Source organism: Vipera berus (genome assembly GCF_964194415.1).
Source record: "Vipera berus genome assembly, chromosome: 6".
Classification (NCBI taxonomy): Eukaryota; Metazoa; Chordata; class Lepidosauria; order Squamata; family Viperidae; genus Vipera; species Vipera berus.
Genome location: NC_138208.1, coordinates 42751919 through 42771844, shown reverse-complemented (window position 1 = coordinate 42771844; position 19926 = coordinate 42751919). Strand labels below are relative to the sequence as shown.

The 19926-nt window shown below is 41.6% G+C and overlaps 1 protein-coding gene across 7 annotated transcripts in view; it reads right to left on the bottom strand.

Moving 5' to 3' along the window:
- The window catches only part of MSRB3 (methionine sulfoxide reductase B3), a 78462-nt gene that overhangs the window by 13129 nt on the left and 45407 nt on the right, over positions 1-19926 (bottom strand). The window lies entirely within an intron of this gene.

Here is a 19926-nt window from a genome sequence, read left to right as displayed (position 1 = left end):
CAAACTTTGGGAGTAACAAAATACTCAAGAGAGATATGCAATTTCAAAATATGTATTAAAATAATTGCAACAATATGATTAATTTGAACTTTTTCACAAGTCATTACCAGATCAACTCTAGGTAAAAATCACTTCCCTTCTCTAAGCAGAGATGGTATTTTTGCTTGTTATTTCTTTCTGCTTGAATTCTGTCAAATGGGTATTGTAACTAAAAATTAACAAAACTAATTAGGGGTAGCTAATTTATGATATAGATAAAAACTGACTTCCTTGATTATGAAATAATGAAACAGAGTATGAATGACATTATAGCACAGAAGAGTTAACCATGAAAATACAATATGGATAAGCTTTTCAAGAAAAATATCCTAAACAAATATAACCACATGTGAAGGTAGTATGTAAAGATTATATGCATACAATATAGACCATACCAACTGAGTAACCAAAGAACAGATCCAGAATCCAATACTGCAAAATTATCCTATTTCAATAGTAGGTAGCTCCAATTTATATTAGACAAAATGTGGTCTTTCCATGCCAAATATATGGCAAAAAACATTTCAACAATTCAATAATTTTAATACACTGAGAAATCTCTCCAGTTTCAGTAACAATGGTGAAATAAACAGAATTTTTCTCAATAAATAAAGCACAAATTATGCTAAAGCTATAGTGAAGAATATCTCATACAATTCATGATATCTTTAATAAAGCTCTCCTGTTTAACTCTGTGAAAAAAGAAAAAAATCTCTCTGGGTTCTATCATTTTAATCCTTCATTAGGATGGAATCTACAGATGTAAAATCAGTGAGATTCACTAAAGAACATCTATCTTCAATTTTAAAAGGGGAACTATCTTTCTACCCCATTTGTTCAACATTTGTAAATAGTTTCTAAATAAATTTCTTGAGGCTCACAGGAATCATCTTTTTTTTGTTTTCTCTGACTAATCTTTAATCTGACCTTATTTTTAAGGAAGGGATGGCGGAACAACCACATACAGCTTTAAGTTCAGAAATATTTGAGGTGCCACAGGTTTTTTTCACCTTCATGTAAAGGAATGAAGAAAAGTAAAATTTATAAATTAGCTTTTGGTAGGTAGTGGCAGCCTCTAACATGAAATAAAAGGTTCCAAAAAGAAATCATAATCAGTGCTAATTTCTAACTCTTATTGGGGAATTATTCCTTACAAGTGGAATAATGTATGCAGTAGCATCTGGAAACTTATTACACTTATGAAAATCTAAATTATCATAGAATGCCTCCATCTCGTGGCAACAACTTAAATTCTAAATGGAATCTAGCAAATGTTCTACAAAAGGCTAATGTTTCATATCTGTACTCCTGTCTCCACCTGGTGACAAGATCCTTCAAAGATGCACAATTTTAAAGATAAACTCATGGCCTAAATGCTTAATTCCACTACACAAAAAATGTTAGTTAGCGGTTAACCTTGAAGTCATTTAGCTTTGCATAGTTCAGACAATGTTTTAATATCCATTTTATAAAGAAATGCATTAGGGTGTGATGTTTTTCCATGATCGAAGCATCATTTATCTGCCATGGAAAGAATGTATGAAAAATGTAACATGCAGCTGTAATTTTTGCATAGATTTTTTAATGTACTATTGATTCATTGAGGCAACTTTGCTCCTGTTTATTATAGCAATTTAAACTATCTTTGTAAGTGCTGTAATAAACAGAAGCTATTTTAATAATTATGAAACATTCCTGGTTAAGATAATGAAAAGAGGCTGTAACACAGTTCCAACAATACTGACGTTACCGTGGTCACAGACTACAACTGCAGTGGACTTCCTTAATGATGAGTGGTAAATAAGGCTGTATCAAAACTCCCTGCAAATAAACAGGAAGAAAAATTCTTCACTCAATTTGCTGCAGTGATCTTCTAATTTAGGGAATTTTTCAGCATATTGGAGCATTAAAAAAACTAAACAAGGAAGGCTGTAATTATATTAGCTAATTATTCAGCGCACAAATGTTTGTGTTCTAATTGCTGCTGTTTATAATTACTATGTATCTGAAATAATTGATTTTCACTTCTCCTTTCATCACTCCTTTTCCTCTTATCTCTCCTTCTGTGTTTATTTAAAATGCCCTTCATGAAATAAGTTGCTATTTATTAAAGCTCATGTAGTAATAGATTACTTCTAAGGTTTCACAAGGTTCTTTGGTTGTGTGTATGTGTGTGTGAGATGAATGACATGGGGGTGGACTTGCACCTTTTGATCAACATTCTGGCACCTCATTTTGCTGCTTTTGTAGACAAGGACCTCAGTGTCTCAAATGATCTGAACATGTTCCCATAATATTATTTGATTCAGAGTTCATCAACATAAAGGTTCCCATAGATTTCTTATTCCTTATTCCAAGGGTTCTTATATATTAGAAGATGTTCCCTATTGTGCTATAATGGTGTATCACATAGGTGTTGTTTTTTTCTTTGCAGAAATTACCTATTTGCAGGAGCAGGAAACAGTCTCCTATTGGGGGAAAAACTCACAGCTCTTAGAGCTCAGTTACAATTTAAATAAATTAAAACACTGTATATAAAATATAAAGAGAACAATTTTTACTCTGATATATCACTAATGTTTTAATGCTGATTCTGTTATTTTGCCCCAAAATAAAGCATCCCTTCTCTTCCTCTAGTGTATTTTCATAAAATACAATATTCTGAAACTTCCTAGAGTATTTATAGACTTCTGCTATCAGATAGAGATAACAGATAAATGGAATTAACAAAGCAGCTTCTTCTGGTCAGTTAAACTTATAATTTTTTTATAATTAAAATATTTTTAAAATGTACATGTAATTTCATCAACTAACACTTATATTCAAATGTTCTTCACATCTGACAGTAACAGCCAGCAGTTTTGTCGATATATACTAGAAATGCACAAGCATAATATTATTTCATTGCATGCGTAAGAATTGTTGAAATGCTCTTGGCAATCACTTCCAGAATTTACATATTAAAAGACACCATTTTCAAACATTGTAAAGTGGTAAAGGCTGCTTTACAACTTTGTAAAGGCTATCTAGAGAAAATTGGGCACATCTCTCTTTCCCCAAGCCCACCCGATCGAGGTTCCGATCAATGAGACCAAATAAATCAGAACTCCGATGCAGGAAAATTCCTCAAAGAACATATTTATTGGATGCATAATATCGCCACAATCAAAAGTGAAACCAGATTTAAACTTTCCCTCCAAGAATCAAAGTAATACAATGTAGCAATTCTTACCCCTGTACTCATGCTGTCCAATAGAACAAATTGGTGGGATTTCTGACTAAACGATCCACCTTCTCCCCTTCAGTATGGGAATGACCTTGGTTCCCACAAGATTTACTCATGTTTAGACTACCAGAAATACATTTTTCCCCTCACTTTCTTGTGGCAATCTTGGAACAACAAAAATGGCTGCAGCTAGGCTCGTTGTAGAGTTGACACACTGCTTGAGTGGATAGGTTCCTGCATGTCTTTCAAGTTTCTTTAATGACAGCAAAGAGAGAGACAAGGTAACTCACCATTCACATATTTCAGGCTTCCTCTTTCTCCCTTAGTACTTCCCCACCACTGCTTCTCTCTTCCCACTCTTCTTGCGGTCATTGCATGGTTCCTGTCTATGTTTCTTTCTTACTCATCCTGATTCTTTTCTCTCTTTTCTTGTTTGATCTGGCAGGACCTAGGAAGCTGGCCTTTTCTGTTACATACCCAAGATTCAGCTGGCACCAACTCTACTGGCATTTTGGAAAGTGTTAAAAATATGGTTATTTTTCTAGGCATGGGAATTTAACTGAGCCCATGAGATTGATGCATAATTATTGAATGTATTGTATGTATAATGTACATTAGAAATTGATTTAGTATTGTGGCTACCAGAATCATTATTACAAGATGCATGGCCATATAAATTGACTAAGCAATATTTATTTTTTTCACACACAAGTATACATAAATTACATTTTAAAAATACATTAAAAAAAATCTGTCATCATTTTTGAAGAGCGTCCTTCAACAGGCAGGGCAACTTGTAGGTGAGGCTGAGCTAACATAAGGCAAACTTCTCAAATTAATTAATTGAATTAAATTCCAAATAAAACCACTCCAAAATTTAGTCATTTGTCCTCAAAATTCAGTGGTAAATGTCAGTGTACTCCAGACACAGAAGAAATAAGATAAAACTCCATTTGTTTTATAGACTGACTTGTGAAGTCAATTTAGATAATTGTGAAGTTCGGCAAAATCATATCTACAGAGATGATCCTGGATAGCATGTAAAGTTGTTGCTTAACATCAGTGTAGTCTGATGCAATACATTTTATCAGAAATGAAAATAAGAAGTTAACAACTTTCAATATACTTTTGCAATCCATTTAAAAATAATCTGCACACAAAGAGAACAAAAATGCAAAAGTTAGCTAATCATTAACGTTTGTGAGAGCATTAAAAAGTTAGGATTCTCATAATATTGGATTTTGAAATATTAAACATCTATAGTAACAGAGGTATACCTAAACTAATTCTAATTCCACTGTAGGAGCAATTATCATTAAAAATAGAAATTAGTTATTACCTTTTACTTGTTGCTATGCAGGTAGACCTCGAGATACAAGGATAATGGAGTCTTCCCATTACAGTGGCATATTGCAATGGCCATTAAGTAAAATGTATCAAATACAAATAAATTTACGAATTATAGAACTGGAAGGGTCTATTTATGCTGTAAGTTCAATTCTTTGCTCATTACAAATTAAAACTTTCAAACTAATGAACATTTTCTTTCAGGTGAACCCATATAAATGAAGGCAAGCTCATAATGTCTCTAGATAATTAGTTTCAGAAAAGTGCTCTTATACCCAATGCCTTAGAGTATCCACATCACTTTTACATGCACAGTGTATGTAATGTATGTATGCACAATGTAAGAAATGAAAGCATTGCTACTCCGCATTTATTCATTTATTAATTTTATATAGCTGCCCATTACACATATGTAACTGAGAGTATACACACCCTCTTAATTCTCCAAAAATCCCTTCCTCCCAGAATCCATCATTCCAATATCTGACATATCCCTGGGAAAGTACCTGTTTTTATTTGGTATGTAAGCATCATGAAGAAATACATCAATGAGGAATAAATACTCTAAAATAAATACTCTAAAAAGAGTACAGAGAAGAGCAACAAAGATGATTAGGGGACTGGAGGCTAAAACCTTTCAGGAACAGTTGATGGAATTGGGTATGTCTAGTCTAAAGAAGAGAAGGACGAGGGGTGACATGATAGCAGTGTTCCAATATCTCAGGGGCTGCCACAAAGAAAAGGGAGTCAAGCTATTCTCCAAAGAACCTGAAGGCAGGACAAGAAGCAACGGATGGAAACTAACCAAGGAGAGAAGCAACCTAGAACTAAGGACAAACTTCCTGACAGTTAGAACAATTAACCAGTGGAACCACCTGCCTCCAGAAGCGGTGAATATTCCAACACTGAAACACTTACTAGGAAGTAGTTCCTAGTAAGGCCGCCTTTTGCTATTGACTAATGGCGAAATTTGTCAATGCCAATGGTGTTCAAATGGTGCTCCAATTGTATATCTTTCCACATCCACCTATTTGCCTTGGTAGATAAAGTCTGTCAATGTCACTGTGTGGATGAAGGGCATGATTCATTGTCATTATTTTTCTCATCTTCCTATCCATTGCTTTTAGTTCTGCTTGAGTCCAGTCCACTATTCCAGCTGTGTATCTAATGACTGGAATTGCCCAGGTGTTGATTGCCTTCACGGTATTTCCTCCGTTGAGTTTGGACTTTAAGATCTTCTTTACTCTCTTGATGTATTCACCTCTAATCTTTTTCTTGACTTCAGTGTGCTTGATGTTGTATTATTATTATTGTTATTGTTGTTGTTACCTTTTTTAAATGTAGGTCCCCACAAGCATAATTTATACATTCACTTCTGCCCCTAAGAATCCATAACACCTCTATATCCTACTGGTGTGGAATGAGAATTTCAGCAAGTACTGGAAGAACGTTGTCTTCTTTGCAAAATTTAGGAAACCAAATACAGATTTAGGGATGGACGTAAACACAATCATGTACTTACATTTAGCTATCAAAAGAATAATGCTCTGCATAAGATTACCACATATTTATAATTTTATTGTTCACAGGTTTCAAAACTATTACTAAAAAGTGCAAATTTACAGGTAGTCCTTGACTTACAACAGTTCATTTAGTGACTATTCAGAGTTACAAAAGCACTGAAAAATGTGAATTATGACCGTTTTTCATAGTTACAAAGTTGCGGCATCCCCATGATCATGTGATCAAAATTCAGATACTTGGCAACTGGTTCATATTTATGACCTCTGTTGTGTCCAGGATCATGTGATCACCTTTTGCAACTTTCTGAGAAGCAAAGTCAATGGGGAATCCAGATTCATTTAATAACCAGGTTACTAACATATCAGCTACAGTGATTCACTTAACAACTGTGGCAAAAAAGTCATAAAATGGGGCAAAACTCACTTCACAAATGTCTCACTTAACAACAGAAATTTTGGGCTCAACTGTGGATGTAAGTAAAAATGCAACAAACTATGATTTGTTTTGCTGCATTCAAGCTCCACTACACTAATGGAATTTACTTCTAAGTAAATACCAGGTCCATGCCCCAGAGACCACAGTGAGATCCACTCGAGTCCACATCTTTATTTGCTTACACCTAATAGACAGAATCTTGACACACTAAAGCTATAAACTTCTAACCTAACAGATATACCTTGGTATAGTGCAGGGATAGGCATCCTTGGCTCTTTTATGACTCATGGACTTCATCTCCCAGAATTCCTGAGCCAACATGGCTCAGCTTGGAAACCTCTCTCTTTCCCCTCAGCATGACTGGCTCAGGAATTCTGGGAGTTGAAGTCCATGAGTCATAAAAGAGCCAAGGTTGCCTACCCCTGGTATAGGGTGTGACTATTGTGAACCTTTTCATCCCTCCACCATTCATTTCAGCACTGCACAGTTTCTTGCCTTGAGCCCCGCTCTGGAATGTGCTGACTTCTCCCTGGGAAGCTACAGCACTACTGCCAACGTTCCCCCCACCCCACTTCTCCATCAGCTGCACATTCCATCATAATAAATACATATATAATTATGCTGTAAAAAGTATGTAGCTTATTTCTTCAATGAAATCTTTAGGGCAAAATTTTGTACAATACTAATCATCCTCCCCTAATGATTTTAAAATAACAGAAAATTGGCACATATGAATATAGAAATGCCCCCTTTATTTTAAAAGTACATATCCATAAAGTTTTGCCTATTTTTGCCAAGACAGATGTCTAAGGATACTAACTGCTTTCACTATCTAGAGAGAAATAAAGATAAATCTACTCCTACTTACAACACTATAAATATTTCATACTAAGTTATGTTTAATTACACTTAAGAGGATACAATAAGTAATAAAATCAAAGTAAAATAACAAGTGAAAGATGTGTGGAACACTCTATTCTAAATAAGATTTCCTTAGTACAATTCCTGCTAGCCAGCATCAGTGATTCATTGTATACTTATAATAATTTAATTTTTCCCCCTGAAGACACTGGACTTCCACAGAAATGTCTTTTCCCTGTGTCAGATCTTCATGGAATACAACTTTTTACCATGCCATTCATGTTATTAAAATGGCACATTTACTACATGAATATTTAAAGCTTTAAAAACACAAAATATTTTTTCTACACAAAAATATCAATATGCAACTTCTTTCAGCAAAAGAAGTCTCTGTTACAAAACTAAATATCATCACCAGCAATTTGTTATATCTATTTGCATGATAACTATTGACAATTGTTTTCACTTCAAAGTCAACATATCACATAGCCAAATACCACGCAAAAACTAACCCTACCATACACAAAAAGGGTAACAGAAATGACAGCCAGAATTCTTCAACCCATAGGAATAGGAATAGTCCACAAAGTACATGTTTATTGGATATATAATATTGGCACGATCAAAAGTGAAACCAACTCTAAATTTTTCCCTAGAGATTCAATGTAAATAAATGTAACATTCCCCTCCCCTCTATTTGCTATAAATCATGATACCTAATGAAAGTAATTGGTGGGCTCTGCAACTCCTCTTTGCTCTTCCTTCGAGCACCTGTGGGAATGACCTTGGTTTCCATGGGACTGCTCCATGTTTAGTCTAGCATGCTTTCATTTTTCCCCCTTCCCCCCCCAACCTACTGTATGTGGCAACTTAGAATGACAAATATGACTTCAGCCAGGCTTGTTTCAGAAGTTGACAGTCAGACTCCCCTAAAGAGAAAGTAGTTCCTGAAAGATAACAAGTATAAATACACATGTTCTGCTATATTTCCTGATGGTTCCCTAGGCTTTGGGTGATACGTTTGTCATGAAACTTTTGTATTAACCTCACTGCCTTTATATCTCTACTCTTTACCCATGTAGCTTCTGACAAAGGGTAACCTTCCATGGAACTAGATACTGTAATTTCCCTTTATAAAGTCTGGAGTCAATAATTCATTTCATTTCATAATAATATTAAATAAAACTATAATGGGACCTCGGGCGGTTTGAGGTATTGGTCTCATTGTCGATTCCATAACTGGTTTCAACAAACTGCAATGAAAAAGTGGATGTACTTTTCCCAATAGTGTGGGAGCTTTAGCTCAACCATGACAGAGTTAATAATCTTTACAATGGGGAAAAGACCAATAAATTTAGGCCCCAGCTTTTTACAAGGTAGTTTTAATCTTAAGCAGACATGTCAAACACAAGGCCCGGGGGCCAGATCCGGCCCGCGAAGTGGTTTCATGTGGCCTGCGAAGCCATCCTGGAAACAGTGAGGGAGCGGCCCCCACTGCCTTGGCCCTGGCCCAGAGACCCTCCTTCTGCCAGAGACCCTCAGATCTGTCCCACTCCTGCCCAGGCCCCCATAGGCACCCTTGATGCGAACGATGTAGAGCTGGCCATGCCCACCCAGTAGGCCACGCCCACCCTGGCCATACCCACCTGGCCCGAGGGCAACCGCAATGCTGATGCGGCCCTCAATGAAATTGAGTTTGACACCCCTGATCTTAAGTATTTGATTGAGATGTAGATTCTCTCTCCTATATGTAACGGTTTCTGGGGGGATCGCCTCTTATCTGCTTGCTCCTTTTGAATCTTTGTGGCTTTCACTAAGGCACGTCTGATGTATGCCCAAGTGCTCTGCAGCATGTTTACCCACTCAGTTAGTGTTTGTGAGGAGGGGGAGTTCCTGAAGGTATTCAGGCATAGGTATAAACTCTCTACCTGTAGCTACTTTAAAAGGAGTAAGTCCAGTACTGCTGTGCACAATATTGTTGTATGCCACTTCAGCAAAAGGCAGGAGATCAGCCCAGTTAGTTTGCTGTTAACATAGCATCTCAAGTATTGCTCCATCACTGCATTTGCTCATTCAGCACCTCCATTCATACTTGGATGAAAAGCTGAGCTGAGCCCCTGGATCAGCTTCATGGACTCCCTCCAAAATTTGGCAGTGGACCCCTCAATCTGATATAATTCTTCTTGGCACTCCATGGAGCCAGTAGATAAGTTTTTAAAACAGCTTTGCTAGTCTTTAAGCAGAGGGAAGACCAGGGCAGGTTATAAAGTGAGTCCCCTGGAGACCAAAGGGCATCACCTTGAACTGGAAACTTCCCAGTGGGCAATTAAATGTGGTTTTCCATTCATCCCCCTCCTTAATTCTTACTCAGTAATAAACTTCCCGCAGATCTAGTTTAGTGAAGATCTTCCCCTTAGCTAGATGAACTAAATGTCCTTCACCAAGGGAAGGGGGTACATATTCCATGCTAACAGAACAACACAGGGACAGCTATGCGTGATTTTGATGGCTGGATGAAACCCTTTGTCAGGTTTTTGTCAATGTATTCTCTTAGTTTGTTCATCTCTCTGGGAGTCATGGAGTATATTTTTGGCTTGGGGAATTTAACTCCCAGAAGAATCTTTATTGTATAGTCAGTAGCTCAGTGAGAGGGTAGCACAGCACATTCCTTCTCACTGAACACATCGGCCAGATCCTGGTATTCTTAGGAATAAGTTGGATCCTGGGCAACCGCTCAGCTGCAATTTTCAAAGTCTCAGTCAGTTCATGTCCAGCTTCAGTGGGGGTGGCTTCACTTATCTTGACCGTCATGAGTTGGAGGAAGGGGCCCTGTTCCTAATCTCATGGTTCTCACCCCGTTTTCCCACCATATGGTAGGTTCCCATTTATCAAGCAAACTCAACTCTAGGATTACAGTCTGTCATTTTGGGATCAGCACAAACTGGATAATTTCCCAATGCTGCTCAATCTCCAGCCGTACTGGTTCAGTTAGGTGTGTTGCAGGTGACCTTCCAATTAATGACCTATCAACCTACTCAAACTTCATGGCTAAGGACAGTTGCTTGGCTCAGATTCCTAACTTAAGCACAGTTTGAAAGTTGATCAGGCACCGGGTGTAGCTTGAGTCTACTAGGACTTCTAATTCTGTTTGGGCCCATTTTAGAAACTATAAGTTTAGCAGAGATAGTGAAAGGAGGGATGGCTCAACTTACCATCAGTTCACTCTCACCTTCGTCGTCACTGTCATATGGGGCTGGCAGTGGTTGGTGTTCAACCAGAGTTCTCTTTCTCACCTTTCGGGGGGAGGAGACCTCAATGGGTTGGCTTTGATATGCCCAGCTTGATTTCTCTTGGCCTCTCCGTTACGGGTTTTTTGGTTTTGATATGGTGGCTGGGGTGCTCCTCCTCTAGGGAGCCAGCACTAGGCATTCAACCACCTGATGTCCTTGCTGGCTGCACCTGAAGCACTTCATAGCCAGTAGGAGCTTTGGGAGCACTGGTCATTGAAGCCACCACTGGGCATCATCAGAACTGGTGTCTCTCCTGGCTTTGCCTGGGCTTCGATTCAGGGCTGCTGGGCTTAAGCTCTATGTCTAAGGTCACTGCCATCCGGTACCACTCATGGATTTGCTCAGGAATCCCTTAGTAGGTGCAGGACTGATATAGGTTGCAGTCCAAGCCCTCTTTAAAGCATGGGATGAGTAATCGCTCAGGCCACTGCCTTATTCTGCCTGCAACTCTTCGGAACTCTCATACAGATTCATTAGCCAGTCAGCCTCTTGCTTTAGGGCACGTATTTCTGCTTGGGATTCATCTTCAAACCTAGTTCTCAGCTCCTCCAGGAAAAGGTCTGTTTCCAAGTTCCGATGCATCCTCATTGTGAAGACAGATCACCCACTCTGCAGCTTCCCCCTCTAGATTTGCTGCCATTGCATTCACCATCACTCTCTCACTAGGGTAGGCAGGAGCACAGTGATCCAGGTAGGTCCACATCTGGTTCATAAAGAATGTCAGTGTCAAGCCCGTCCTCGACGAAAGCACATTCGGTTAGCCGTGGAACAAGTAACAATGCAGAACGTTATTCACGCACTCCAAAGCAATGAAAAAGTCAGCGTTGGAAGCCACACGCTCCCAACGCATGTTTTATAGCCGGTCCCACCCCGTCCTGGAACAAGCCAGCATCCAGCCATGCGCCTATAAACATCCCACCCTTTTCTACACCCACGCATGCTCCCACGCCCGTGCTCCCCCATGAACCATCCTCTGTGAGGTGAGTATTGTGGGCGACCGCCCCCAACCTCCTCTAGCCCCGACCCGGGTGAAAACGCTGATGTGTCCCCACTGCGTGATCATCCCCCCCAACCAACCGGCCCTGGCTCACCCCGTCTGGCCCCAGCAGGCCCGTCCATGCATCCCAGGGTGCCGGCTCGCTGGGTCTCGGCTCCAGTTCGCCCAGAGCTGCCGCCGCCGGAATACAGCTGGACACCTCCACCAGCGTGCAGGCGACAGCACAGGCAGGTCTGTTGGGCAGCCTGTTGAAAGCACGCTCGACTCGGGCCTCTCTGCAGTCGAGCAGTCCGGGCTGTCTTGCTGTGTGCCTGTGGGGCCTTCTGTGAGGTCCTTCTGCACAGGCGTGGCTGGGAGCCGGAGAACAGCTGGCAGTCGGGCCTGTTGCACATCGGTGGCCACCGCCGCTCTCATTCGGGACGCTGGGCCATGGGGTGCATTGTGCGTGGTGTCAGGACAGGTAAGTATAGTGGGGCCTGTGCTCGTAGCCAGAGCCCCCTTGTAGTGTTGGGCCCACGGGGCTCGACAGTCAGCCTATCTGGGTCCCTATCAAATGTGGCTCTGATTGAGGGTGGGTCCACAGGGGGTGGAGGTGCCCAGTGCACCAGCCAAGCCTCTGGTATTGAGGCCGTGGTTGAGGTTGAGCCCACCTCTGGAACGCTCTTGGTTGCCCTGATGGATTTGCAGCTCGCTATTGGCTTGGGGAGCTTCACCTGTGTCCTGGGCTTGATGTTGCTGCCAAGCTGGGAAGTGGGGAGGCTGCATGGGCTATGACAACTGGACTCAGGCTCTGGTGGGCAGGAAGTGGTTGCATTGCCCTGGCATCGGCTCTGGCTGAGATTTCATATTGTGTGATTGGGGTCAGGTCCCTGATTTCCAACCAGTCAAATTTCTCCTTCAGCTTCTCAACCGAGTGGTCATGCATTGCTGCTAGGTACTTCCATTCTCCCGACTTATCCCAACTGGCCACCCTCTTCACCCTGTACTTAGGCATGAGGGATAGAGATCAAGGGGAACTCAGCCTCAGCAGCCTTGGGGGTGCTTTTGTGGCAGAAATCTTCCTCTGTACAGTAAAGATCCCAAACAGCTAGAGCTTCCTCCCACATTGTTGGCCTGTCAGATGTGTCTGCATGGACTTTCTTTTTTTATTTAAAAAGTGTTACAATACATTTTAACTTTAATCCCCCCCTCCCCCACCCCCATCTAACCCTCCCTATCCCTCTCCCCCATTCCCACCTCCCCCCCCGACTTCCCCTAGCTAAATACAGGGTATAAAAACGAAAAACAAACATAAGCATCCATATGCTATCAACAATAAACTATTAATTCTATCACCCTCTGGCTCATGTAAAATGATTACAAACAGTAATAATATTACAGATAAGAAAAAAAAAGGAAGAAAACAGAAAAGGAATTTTACTCAAATGCTAAATAAAATGTCCTAATCCCAATCCTTATTCATATTAATTTAAAAAAAAAAACTTTCATCTACTATTTACATTCTCCCACATTTCTCTAATCTCTAGACAAATTCTCAATTACGCGCCAAAAGCGCCTATCTCTATTAACCTTATTAATCTCCAACCAAACTGAACTATAATCAAAAATAGTTCTTGCATATATCATGCCAAATGTCTCGCAGTTCCAGATCATCCATCTATACGTCTAGGATACCATTCCAATCTCCAATAAGAATAAGATAAAAAATTTAAAAAAATTATAATCCAATTAGGTAACCTTTGCTTATAGTAAGTTAAGAAAAATCAACTTGTTGTTGATTAGAAGCTTGCATACAAATACTTTTAGTCCACAACCCTAATATACGTTTCTTGCAAACAGATAACATCAGTCTTAAATTGTTTTAAATATTAAAAAGCTTTCTTTCTCCTCTATGATGAATTCAATCCATTGACATTCTAATTAGAAATTTAGTCACCAATCTTGACAGTCCAAAGCTTTTGGAGCATATCTGAAATGACCCCTTCAACTTCTTTAGACCGCGCCCCTCCCACAGCTTCACTGTAAGTACGCTTTGGAGGTTCCATAACTTTCTGCTGGTCTTGCTCTTGCTCTCGTCTCGCTCGTCTTAGGGCGGCACGCGTCATCCTCTGCTCTCCTGCAGCAACCGATGAGGCTGTAACTTGATCCCCTCCAGCACCATTCTCCTCTGTCTGTCTATCTGCAACTTCTTGAAGCTTTCCCTCACCATATCCCTTTGCAGCTTCCAGAAGTGGTAGGGGGATTGCTTTTAACACATTGCTATAAAAATCACGTGCCTGGGCCACAGTAACCAAACGATGTCTTTTACCTTCATGCATCACCACCAGTCCAACTGGAATCTCCCATCTGAACTTAACATCACATTTCTTAAGTTCCTGTACAAGAAATGCAAAATCTTTCCTTCTCTTTAAAATCTTTGGAGGAATCTCTTTTAAAACCAAGACTTCTTGCTCAGCAACTACCAATTTAGTATCATAAGCAGCTTGAATGACTTCATCTCTAATTACTCTCTTTGTAAAATAGACCACCACATCTCTGGGTAACTTCCTCTGTCTTGCAATCCATGAATTTACACGAAAAATTTTATCCATACTTCCCTCAATTTCAGATGCTGGCTGGCCCAATACCGCTTCCAAAGCTTCAGAGATCAACTGCTTTAAATCTTCCTTAGAATTCTCCTTTAAGCCCCTAATTCTAATAGCATACTGCATCTGATGATACTGAGCGAGGCTCAATTCTCCGTCCACTTTATCCCTTATATTTTCATTCTCTAATACCTTTGCTTCTAATATAGAGTTCTTTTGACTGAGATCCTCCACTTTTGCATCCAGCTGTTGCACACATTCAGCTACACTTTCAATCATAGACAACATGTCTACCCTCATTGCTCTAAACTTCTCTTCCATCTTCTTCTCCAACTTCTCCTCCAGCTTTTTCAACTTTTCATCCATCATATCAGATATTAATTGTGAATGCTTTTCAAGGGCATCTTGTAAATCCTTAAGCGTCAACGCCAGAGGAGGTACAGGAGGAAGCAAAGCTTGCAACGAGGTCTGTTGCACCGGGGAAAACCCCGCATTCCGAAGAGCTTTAGAAGTTTTGGCCGCCATCTTTCGTCACTTTCACTTATTGCGCACTTTCACTTTAAAGCTATAAAATCCGTTGAGCTAGAGAGTAAAAATAAAAGTCCACATCACCTTAACCTCCTGTACCGCTCTGCCTGCATCTTTATACTCAAAAGTATTCCTTCTGGCAGGGGTGGCTCTGCTCCAAAAATCACGGAGCAGAGACACTGCGCAGCTCGGAGCAACCCAGGCTTCGGGGGGGCTCAATCCTTCAGCCGCCCAAACTCTCAGTTCAGGCGGCCCCGGAGAGCTCAACCCCTACCTGGGGCCTCACCCCCTCCTCTTCTCCCGAGGAGGGGGCTTCAAATCCATCTAAACAGCTGATCGGCGCTGTTTACGATGGAAAAACACAGCTGCGGAGCGGACAGCCCGGAGGTGGCTGTCTTCGGCGCCGCGTCGCCACCGGAAGTACCTGTCTGCATGGACTTTCGATCATGTTCTGGTCAGTGGAGCTCTATCCCCAGCCTGGGCAGTCATCTGTGTTCCATCTGCAGGGACTGCGCTGGGATTAGAAGTTGCTTCCCCTTTTTCTCCATCCTGGAATCTTTCCTGAGTCTTTACCGCCCTCCCAAAAGAATCAGGTAGGTGGTTGGGGCTCAAGACCCCTAGGATCTCTCCTCAATAGCCCTCTATCTTAGAGCAGTAAAAAGGTTTTTGAGAGTTGGTTTAATGTCAGGGTTCCGACTAATGAAACCAAATAAAGCAGAACTCCGAGGTTTGAAGTTTCCTCAAAGTACATGTTTATTGGATATATAATATTGGCACAGTCAAAAGTGAAACCAACTCTAAATTTTTCCCTAGAGATTCAATGTAAATAAATGTAACATTCCCCTCCCCTCTATTTGCTATAAATCATGCTACCCAATTAAAGTAATTGGCGGGCTCTGCAACTTTGCTCCTCCTTCCAGCACCTGTGGGAATGACCTTGATTCCCACAGGATCACTCTGTGTTTAGTCTATTTTCGTTTTCTTTCCCCCTTCCACACCAAACCTATATGGCAACTTAGAATGACAAAGATGGCTTTAGCCAGGCTCTTTTCAGAAGTTTACAGATTATCAAAACTTAGTAATATCATACCACCTCACATTAGAATGCAACAAGCTCTCATTCAGCTATGGTCAAGGATGCTGAACAATGAGGTCCTCCCTATTCACCAGGACAATGCATAGCCCATCACAAGATTGAAATCCCATAGGCCAGCTTGGAAAACAGCTATTTAATTAACATCTACCCATTTAACCCTGAGAATGCCTGGAGAGAGGAATGGTCCAAGGTACCTTCTTGGGGCCTGATAATTAGAGATCCCTCTACCAAGCCACCTGGTTTTCACCTGCCTCACTCTGTCTGATCAAAATTGAACAGACTTAGGTGTGATACTGGAAGAAGTGCTTCTGCCCTGTATTAGTGGGGATGGAAAGATTCCCCTTGTTGTGATTGTGGTCCTGATATGCAAGAATGAGACACATTTTGTGCAAGATTGCCCACAACATGCATTCTCTGGTTCCCTAAAAAAGAGGTCCCTAACCTTTTGGGCACTAGGGACTGGTTCTGTGGAGAGAAGTTTTTCCACGGACCAGAGGGTGCATGGTTTTGTGAGCTACCCCATGAGGTTTTGCTTGTTTGTGTGGACTGGTTGCTGGCATGTTGTGGCCCAGTACCAGTCCACAGACCGGGATGGGGACCCTTGCCCTAGAAGAACTGCATGAAGCAATGCCCGAGGCAATCACCTGGATAGCTGAATTGGACATCCATGTCATGGTTCCGATAGATAGAACAAAATAAATCAGAACACTGAGGCTTGAAACTTCCTCAAATAACATGTTTATTGGATACAAAATATAGGCACATTCCTTCAAGGAATTACACTATTACAAAGTAAAATTTCCGACCCCTGTGCTATGCAATAAACTACGCTACCCAATAGAGCAGTTTGGCACAACCCTCTTCTTCCAAGTGAGAGAATGACCTTGGTTCCCATGGGACACAATATTGTTTAGACTAATACTCCGTCCCCTCACCCTTTCATGTGGCAACCTAGAATGACCAAAATGGATGCAGCCAGGTTCATTGTAGAGTTGACAATCCATGTAAGGACCCACTTCAACTAACCACCCAAGAAAGCAGAACTCTTGAAACAGATATTGTCTCAAAAGGATACTTTTATTAGGGGTCAGTGACAGTAGGGAAGTCAGGGCGAGATTTGGGGAAAATCTCATGCAAACGGTATAGTTAAGCAAGCAATATTCTTCCTCCCACCAAAATCATAATGTCCATTAGAAATTCAGCCAATCCACAGGTGGGATATGTGTGAGTAACTGGCACAGTTGGTGCGCATCTCAAGGTCTTCTCCAGCTTTTGTTTCTCTGTAACCGTCTCCCTGATGAGGGAGACACATTCCTTTCTCAAGGAGAGAGGCAGGAGAGGGAAAGTAGAAAGTGAAGGTTATCCAAGCTCCCCCTCCCCCCAGCAGAATGGCAGGCCCCAAAAGTAGAATATATGTGCAAGGGAAAACACAGACGTTTTGGGGTCCTGACAATCCTGTTATGAGGCCACTGCTATACCACATATAAGTTTTAGATATAATTATGTGGACTGTGTATATATGTTTACTTCTGTCATTTTCTCATCATGTGCTAAATAATAATAATTAGCTCTGAGATTTCCTTTCTACAAGGGATTATTTAAGGGGAAAAGACAATCACTGTTATGGACTAGCATGCTGAAACAGAGCTATTTACACATATTTCATCCATTCAATAAGAAAATATTTTTTATTAAAATGATATACAGTAGAACTCTGATATTATACCATAAAATAGAACAACCATAATTCATATAAAATTCAAGCATTCTGATGCCATTCTCACTTTAAATGCTTTTGGAGAATATATGATGAAGCTTGACTCCATGCTTTGTAAGAACTCATAATATACTGTCCATCTTGCAGCTCATAGTAAATGGGCCAGATGGAAGAAATCCATTCTACAGCTCTTCTCTCCATCATTATCAGCTCTCACAGAAACTCAGAAGACCAATAGCACTGGTTGGTCTCATGTGAATATCATAGGGTTTTTTTCCACTATGCAAACAGTAATGAGCACATTTTGGTATGCCTTGATAGATACTGTGTTTCCCCGAAAATAAGACCCACCCCTAATATAAGCGCTATCCCAAAAATAAGCCCAGGGAGCTTGGTGTGGCCAGCACTATCAGCAGCGAGCATGTGGGGGCCGGTGATGTCCGGTGGGGAGGCAGCTGATCTTGATGCACCATGCACTTTTTCGCCCAGAGGGATACTGGAAGCTTCGTCAACTTGCAAATAGGAGCTTGGAAATGGAGCAAATTGCTTGGTTTCCAAGCACTCCATTTGCAAGCAGATGAAGCTTCCAGTCTCCCACTGAGTGAAAAGTGTTTGGGTGCCTATGGGGCACTTGGAAACTGAGGGATTTGCTTGGTTTCCAAGCACCCCAAATACTTTTCACCTGGACAGAGAAATGATGGAGGCTGGAAGCTGCGTCTACTTGCAAATAGGACACTTGGAAACGAAGCGAATTGCTCGGTTTCCAAGTGTCCCATTTGCAAGCAGATGAACTTCTAGTGTCCCTCTGGGCGAAAGATGTTTGGATGCCTATGGGGTGCTTGGAAATCCCAACCAGCAGCTCCGGCCCCTTGGAAAACAGTCCATGCACAGGCGAATCCGAAGGCCCTCACCTGTCAGATTTGAGCACTAGAGGCAGGAAGAGAGTGAGTAAGAAAAGCAGGGTTTTATGTGCTTGCCTTCTGTGGTGACTCCCCATCTAATGCGCTGGCACAGCCAGCCTCTCCAAAGCCAGCCATGGAGCTCCTCCAGTATGTCCAAGCCGAAATAGCAAGAAAACTCCAGAACCATTTAAAGAGGGGAAACGGGACAGGTGCGGGACTTTGACACCCCCCCCCCACTTCCATATAGACTGCACAGGGAAGGGCTTGCACATAAAAGACTCACTTCGCCTCTTTTACCTGCCAAGAAATAACAGGGCAGATGCCTGAATGTCAGCACTGGAAATACTTTCTTGCCCATTTTCCCTGTCGGCAGCCCAATCAGGAAAACAGTTTAAGATGCAGCGGCCACACCTGATAGGGCCGGTGGTGCCTCTCGGTCCGACACATCTTGGAGGACAGGGAGGGAAACCATCACATTTCATCTTCACATCCACACCCATCATGCCAAGAAAAGACACCACCACCTTAGAAGATCCCTCCCCAGAGCATTTCCGCACCTCACGCCGGTCCGCTGACCCACCCAGCTCAGCCCAGCCCTCCTGCCATCAGCTGTGAGGGGGCTGTAATGCAGAAAGCAAAACAGTGAAATGACGGAGATTGGAAGTTTTGTCTGCTTGCAAATGGGGCGCTTGGAAATGGAGTGAACCATTCAGTTTCCAAGTGCCCCATTTGCAAGCAGACAAAGCTTCCAGCTCCCTCTGGCGAGAAGTGTTTGGGCACCTATGGGGCACTTGGGGCAGCTCTACCCCCCTCCCCACCTGCCTCCTCTTGTGGCAGTGGCACAGCACAGCAGGCCACAAAGCCTCCTCCTTCTGTTCTCCATCTGACCCTGGAGCACTTAGAGCAGGTATGTCAAACTCGCAACGTCACGTGACGTCGCGTGACGTATTGGAGCTTTTTCCCCATTGCTGGCAATGAGGTGGGCACAGTTTCGTCGTGACAAGTCCGGGCCACAGGCCGGCAGTTTGACACCCCTGACTTAGAGGAAAGAAATACTCAGGTGCGTTTGTTGTTTGTCAACTTCAGTTCACTGTTTTAACACAGTGATTCCCCAGCATCTAGTAGACAAACTGGGCCCTTTAGGCTTAAACACTCCTTTGTGCAACTGGATTTTTTATTTTCTTACTAACAGGACCCAGTATGTGCAAGCTGGAACAAATATTTCTAACACCATTTTCTTGAGCACAGGTTCTCCTCAGGGCTGCGTTCTAAGTCTGCTGCTTTTCACCCTGTTGACTCATGACTGTTGTGCTAGGTTTGCCACCAAACATATTATGAAGTCTGCAGATGATACAACAGTAGTGGACCCTATTCAAGAT